This window comes from Lycium barbarum, chromosome 1, assembly GCF_019175385.1.
Source record: "Lycium barbarum isolate Lr01 chromosome 1, ASM1917538v2, whole genome shotgun sequence".
Classification (NCBI taxonomy): Eukaryota; Viridiplantae; Streptophyta; class Magnoliopsida; order Solanales; family Solanaceae; genus Lycium; species Lycium barbarum.
Genome location: NC_083337.1, coordinates 139,834,912 through 139,843,008, shown reverse-complemented (window position 1 = coordinate 139,843,008; position 8,097 = coordinate 139,834,912).

Here is an 8,097-nt window from a genome sequence, read left to right as displayed (position 1 = left end):
TTATGTTAAAATAATAAATTATACTTGTATTTGATCTCCTTATTCTAAATTCAACGTAGTTGGGTATGTCAAAACCTTAAAAGATAATTTTTTGCTTTGTACATCTAAAATGATCTTCTAAAAAAATTAAGGGATTTCATACTACAAATTACTCTTTTCTTTTTCTCTACCGATAAACGGCTTGAAAATATGATATTTTATGAATCAAATAGTAGTCAAACTAGTTGTTTGCTAGCAGATCAATTTTTGTGTTTGGTTGGCTATTTTACAATGATTATCTAAACTTTTCTAGTGTAGTTTAACTTTGTTTTCATGAATATATAGTAAAATGCAAAGGTTGATATAAATTGAAGTATATGGATTTTAAATTGTATTCTGGGTTGCATGTCCCTAACTTCCGAGGTATATTTATGTGTGATTTGTTTTGGGGTTTAAGCTATTCGAGGTATGTTTGCTTATTTAATACACCATATTCTCTTTAATTAGAAGTTATATGGATATAGGACGACTATCCTAGTTATTGTTGTAAATATGATAATAATGTGGATGTTCATAACTTCCAGGAGTTCTTTCACCATTATGTGCAGTTATACTACACGTCTACTACTCCCTCATTCATCTCCCACAACCCCACATTCTTCCCCACCTTCTCAAGGGGTTAATGACGTATTCAAGACAATCTTGTAACCTCCTTCTATGTAGTAGCATAAATAGGGGCATGATATGTGATGTACTAACACTTGAACAACACTTGGAACACAATTGGATGAATAAGAAATCTCTCATCTCTTGTCTCTTTATCTCTTTATTGTTCTTGTTTCATCTTTTGATGTATTGTACTAACTCTTTTAGAATGATTTTACAACACGTTATCAGCACGAGTTTCTAATATTTTTTTGTTTGAGTTTAATCTAGATTAATTAGTATTACTGTCTTTGAGGGCTTGACAGTCTACGAGAATTGTATCTTAATCTCTTCAACCCGTAAGGTATGTTTACTGCCGTTTTCCTTCGTGACATGAATATGCTAACAGAAAGCTTTGTCGTCAAAGCTTTAAGTCCACATGCCTGTTTTCGATCTGTAAATATATTTTTGGTCACTAACATGCACTGTCATAATCCTTAGTAGTATTTGATCTAACAAGATTTAGTTTTCTTTAATATTTATTGAAACTTTGTGGATTTGATTAGGAGTTAGCTAATCTTTTACTGTTTTAACATTTCATGATCACCAAGTCAAAATCAAATGGAAAATAGTCTCCTTTGTTTTGGTTCGTATTAACCTTATTGTTTTATCATTGTTATCCACATCTTTTAATGATTAAAAGAACATCTTCTCTCTGTTCCAAGTTTTGTCTTTTCTTGAGTTCTAGTTTCTAAAATGCCACAACAGAAGAAGATATAGAGGTATTAAGCTAAGCTTATAATTCGACCAACTTAATTTGTATGCATTGTATTACAGGTCTAATAAAGAATTGAAGTCACTGCCACTAAACCACCAAATTTCAATTGTTTTTATTTCATCAAGTTTTAATAGGACACAATCTGTGTATCTCCTAACATATAAATTAATTACTTTATTGGTTTTGGTTATATATGTTTATTTTTGGATAACATGCAATCAGACAAGTTTGGTTAATATGTTTTTATTTTACTTGTTAAAATTTTCAGACTCTCTAATAAGAGTATACCGATTCTGTGCAATAGTGTAAAATATTTTAAAGGGTCGAACTGAGTTTCAGGACACTTTGACCTATTATGTTATTGGTTGAGGGTAAGATGGTGGATTCAAGTCCCACCGTACCAAAAGAGTTAGACATCGGGTTTGAGTCCTGCACTATGATGATAAGATGTTGGGTTTAAGTCCCATCGATTTATGGCCTAACACGCCTTTATATGAGTAAGACGTTGGGTTCAAGTCCCAACGCACTATATTGATGATAGAATGATGATTGGGCAAATTAATATGCTCTTGATAAAATTATAAAGCCCATCCCATTGAATTTGCTCCATTTTCTGACGTGAATGTGGTAACAGTACATAATAAGTCTAAAAGAACACAAATGGTTGAATGTATGAATGGGTGTAGAGAGACAAAATAATAATAATAGTTATCATTGTGGTAATTATAAAAGGAAGGGCACTATGGATTCTCAAAATGGTCCTTCAAAGGTGAAGGTAATTTTTGCCTCAATGTGGGGTCATTGGGCACGAGGTCATCATGCGACCTAATTTGATAAAATTTTATAAATCCTCCATCAAAGCAAAGAATACAATTTCAAAGTGATGTCGAGGTGGGTCTATGAATATGATAAATACAATGGGCGTATAATGAAAATTTATGAACCACGTATAAATGACTATAGTCCATTCCTTGAACAGAATATTGTGACTTGTGATGAGCATCGTGAATGCTCGCCCATTTTGAAAGTGAAATATGAATAAATTATGGATAAGGACGTGCTCATGTGTGGTTGGATAAATATCACAACTCGCCTCTACGGGAGGTTCGAGCAAAATGAAGAAATTTTATATTGACATAAACGATCATTGGTCATGTATTTTTAGTACGTCATAAATATTGAGGTATGCCTTATCATGAATTACCAAAGGCTAAAAGTAAGAAATAAGTATTGCTTATAAAGGTTTTGGCCATGACCATAATGACAATAATTTTCTCTCTAAGAGAAGATGTTCACCATGGAAATGGTGTGATGAAAGATTTGGTAGTACAAAATTAAATGGGAACTCTGAAAGAGCTAAAGAGTTACTACCCGGTGGAAGAAATTTTTTCATAATATTGGTGTTGTAGTAAGTCTCAAAAGAAACTTCTTAAGTTTTAAAGTCATTGGCCAAATATGAATTATATTGAGACTATAAATTATGAGAAGGTTTAATATTTTCATATTACTACAACTATAGCGGGTAAACAAAATGTATGTGTAATGTTGCTTGTTTTTCCTCCGAATTTGTACTACATAAATACAAGCATGATGGAATCACATGCTATGGAAGTTGGCATGACTGGTTGGCCATCCGGTTCAAATGTGATGCGAAAATAATTGAGAATTCATGTGGTTATATATTGAAGAAATAAAAAATTCTTCACGAAATACTCTTGTGTCGCGTGTTCTCATGAAAAATTAATTATTGCACCAGCTAAGGTTGAGATTGTATCCCCTGATTTTTGAACGTATAAAAGGTGATATATATATGGGCCCAATCACTGCCATGTGGACTGGTTTCCTATTATATGGTTTTAATAGATGCAACTATGTTATGGCCACATGTGCATTTGGTATAAACTTGAAATTTGGTTTTTGCAAGGTTGTTTGCTCAAAATTAAGAGCACGATTCCAAATTATGAAATGATGTTGATAATGCTGGTTTATATCTAAGGTGGCTTAGCAGAAATTGTATGCCTCCAACTATAGCTAAACAATTGGTTATGAGAACAAACTCTCAAAACTAAATTTGGTATGAGATATGTTATATGTAGCAGCACTTGTACGCATCAAGCCAACAAGTTATAATAAGTTTCCCTATCATAATTGGTTCAGGGTCAGGAACCAAATAATTCCCATCTAATAATTTAAATGTGCGGTATATGATTTAATTGCTCCACCACAACGCAAAAAGATGGGTCCCCAAATAATGTTGGGAGGTAAATGTTAGATTTTCTAACATTAGGGGGAGGGGAGGGATGATAAGCGGATAGAAAATATATGTAATGAATTATCACTGGTATGATCCTCATTGAAAGGATAATTTCAAGATAACTGTCACACACATTTACGGACCAAAAAGTGAATATTATATTCCAGCTGCAAATGCTCAAGTTTTGATTAGAATTAAAGTCCTTGAAGGATAGAGTCTATGGCGATAGACAGATCGGTTCCAAAGATAATACTCCTTGAAGAAGGAGAGGAGCAAATGATCACACTAATAAGGCAAGTACTTTAAAATAGCACCACGCCATAATATTTCATACCACCTTTGGATAGGTTCAGGTACCTGAAAATGATGAAAAATAAAGAAATCTCGATAAGTTATGTCGTATTCGAACCGATATCAAATGACCGTCGACGGTATCTTTGAAATAATTTAGCGCTCAACATTATAAAGGTGATGAAGATCTTGAATTCAAATCTGTCAAAGAATGTGGACAGATATAATGATTGGCCAGATAAAATACGCAGTTCAAGTATATTTTGTTTCACTTGGAAAAGTGATGTTTTGGACCTATAGTCCAAGGACCTCAAGGTATAATGTCAGTGGGGTAAAAATGGATTCTTGTGTGAAAGGTAAAATGAGAAATAAGAACCGTAAATATAAAATACGGCTTATGCCTTGTGGCATAAAGGCTTTCCGCAAAAGTCCTGACATTATTGTATGGAGATGCATGTATTCTCCTGTGGTGGATGCAATGGGATTTCTTATCACTCTGGGAATATATGAAAATATTGAATGCGTATAATTAATTGTTTTCAATATGGCTATAAAGACAACGAAAGAAAATCCGCAGAGATTTAAATTGGTCTGAAGCATATAAGGTTTACGAAAATAAAGCTTCAACAAATCTTTATATAGTACGATTCCATTGAGTACCCCAATGATTGTGATGTCGCTAAATATAATTAAACATCATGTATATTGTATTGCATACTGCAGAAGAAATTATTAATATAGATTTGTTTATCCTAACAAATATTATGAAGGTATTGTTGGTTTTGTAAAATGCAAGGCATAATTTTTATTATTACATGAAGTTTGTTCTTCAAGCGAGCTACCGATTTGCATGTGATAGCTACTTACAAAGCAAGTCAGGAATGAGTGTCTAGCTGAGATCAATTATTCAGCACATTTTGCAATAGTATGAAGATTTCAACAATATAGCTCAATTTAAAGAAGGATATAACAAAAGAGACAATATACAATAGAAAGGTGAAATATGTGTTGAACAAATACGCTCGATTGATGATTTGATGGATGTGTTTTCTAAAGATTACCAACCTCGACATTTGAGAAGCTGATATACAAGATTGGGATGCGTCGTTTCCGAGAAATAAAGTGATTTTTTCATCAGGGGGAGAAAATACGTGCTGCACTCTTTTTTCCTTGGTCAAGGTTTTGTCCCATTGAGTTTTCCTGACAAGGTTTTTAACGAGGCAGCAAATAATGCGTATTACAAGTTCTGTGTGCTCTTTTTCCTTCACTAGAATTTTTTCCACAAGTTTTTTTTAGTAAGATTTTAACGAGGCACATTATCGGACATCCAAGGGGGAGTGTTGTAAATATGATAATAATGTGGATGTCCATAACTTCTAGGAGTTATTTCACCATTATGTGTAGTTATACTACACCTCCACTACTCCCTCATTCATCTCCCACAACTCCATATTTTTTCCCCACCTTCTCAAGGGGTTAATGACATATTCAAGACAATCTTGTAACCTCCCTCTATGTAGTAGTATAAATAGGGGTATGATATGTGATGTACTAACACTTGAACAACACTTGGAACACATTTGGATGAATAAGAAATCTCTCCTCTCTTGTCTCTTTATCTCTTTATTGTTCTTGTTTCATCTTTTGATATATTGTACTAACTCTTTTAGAATGATTTTACAACAGTTATTACGTTCTAGCATAAGTTGGATGACCGCCCCCCACCCCCCACCCACCTTTTTTTTTTTTTTTTTTTTAAATTGAAGTTGGATGACTCTTATGTAACAAAAAAAAAAATAGAAATGTAGCTTTTATGTGATAAACTCAAAAATTAAGTGACCACCCGTGAAATATACCCGTCTATCGTATATGACTGAAGTGCCTATAAATTGTATTATTTTTATATTGAGGTAAATACTTTAATACAAAAGCAAATAAGACACTCACCATTTTTTATCTATAACTATTGATGACAACTACTATTTTATCGAATATGAATATGGCCTATTTCAGTAATATTCAATTATCGGTTAATAAAGAATTTAAAGTTCTAGATATTGGATAAAATCCTTAAGATTATAATTTTATTCACTATTTAACATTTACTTTACTCGTTGTCTTTAAATTTATACTTTTATTTAATTTAATGACTCTTATTCTACCAGTATTAATTCACGCACGCATATGGGAGAAGATGGGACAGAGTACCACTCAACATTTTGTACATATAGTAACTAGTGAAATTGTCCGTACTTCGCGCAATTATAAAAATACTTAGCAGCGATCTCTTTTATAAATTTAGATGACATAAAAAAGGTTAAAAAAGATATATTATTGTTAAAAGTAGAGCTTTGAGAAACTTCATTTTCATCGTTAGACATTTTCATACAAGAAAAGAAGAAAAATATTTTAGAAAAATATTTTTAAAGAAACTTTAACTTTTGAATCTCTCTCTCTCTCTCTCTCTCTCTCTCTCTATATATATATATATATATATATATATATAGAGAGAGAGAGAGAGAGAGAGAGAGAGAGAGAGAGATGAATTCAAGCTTAAAATTCTATTGGTTCAATCTTAAGATTCTTATATATATATATATATATATATATATATATATATATATATATATATATATATATATATATATATATATATATATATACACAGAGAGAGATGAATTCAAGCTTAAAATTCTATTGGTTCAATCTTAAGATTCTTAGCATTGAATTTAGGGAAAAGGAAATATATGGCCAGTCGGCCATAAATAATCCACCCTCTAGCCCAATTTTTCCCAAACCCAAAATGTAGCAATTAAACTAATCCCATCCATTAGCCAAAACTTAAATAAGACAATTTTCAAATAAAAACTCAAACACAAAAATGTTTGAGGCGATTTTTATATATAATATTTGTCATTTGTGTATAAAATATATATCAGTACCTATCTGTAATGTATAGAAACTATATAATATGAATCACTAAGGTATGTATCATTTTTGTATATAATATGTATCATTTGTGTATATAATGTGTATCAGCACAGTGCAACTGCCCTGTAAAGAATAGAAAATTGTATCATTTTTGTATATAATATGTATCATTTTTGTATAGAAAGTGTATATATAATTCCTGCATGTGTATATAAACTGTATCAGTCTTGTATAAAAAGTGTATCATACGTATAAAAATGTATTATAGAAACCGTATCGTTGTGGTATATAATATGTATCACTATTGTTTATGTTAAAAATAAATATCATATCATTATTGTATAATATGTGTATAATAAATGTATAATTAACGTATAATTTATATATAATAAATGTATGATTAATTCCAGCATATGTATATAAAATGTATAATTCTTGTATATAAAGTGTATATATAATTCCAACATATGTATATATGCTGTAGCATGAGTCGAGGGTCTCTCGGAAACAGCCATCCTACCTTGGTAGGAGTAAGGTCTGCGTACACTCTACCCTCCCCAGACCCCACGTTGTGGGATTTCACTGGGTTGTTGTTGTTGTTGTTGTATATATGCTGTAGCAGCCCTTTAGTAGCGACGTTTTTTAAGCGCCTTGGCTGTTGGGCCGGCCAGCCTTGGCATTTTTTTGGGCCGACCGTCCATGTTTTGGCATTAATTTGGGTCGAACGGACACCTAGTGGGATTAAGTCCAAACAATCGTTAAATGTGGGATTAGTTTAGCTGAGTGAACACACAGTGTTCTTTTTCCCTTGAATTTATTATGGCTTCATATCTACTATGTATTATAAATTTAGTAATTTTTTTATACATAAATTCATGCTCCGAGAGTTATTGGTTCAAACGACACCCCCTACCTATAATGCTAGATAGGTCTCTAAATATACATAGTTACTTGATGTCATCTATTAGATAATAACCCTTGTTTTACTAAAATGCTCTTATATTCGAAAAAAAGAAATCGTGAAATGAAAACTCTTAAATAATTATCCATAATTCAACGTGCCATTAATCTTGAGTTAGACTTTTTAATGCAGACCCATAATTTCTACCATAAGTATACGGAAAGAGCAAGAGATTTTGGTAACGCAATGAAAATTAATTATAAAATTATGAGTCTTAAAGTGCACTTTAATTTGTGATGTAATTTTTTCTTTCTAATC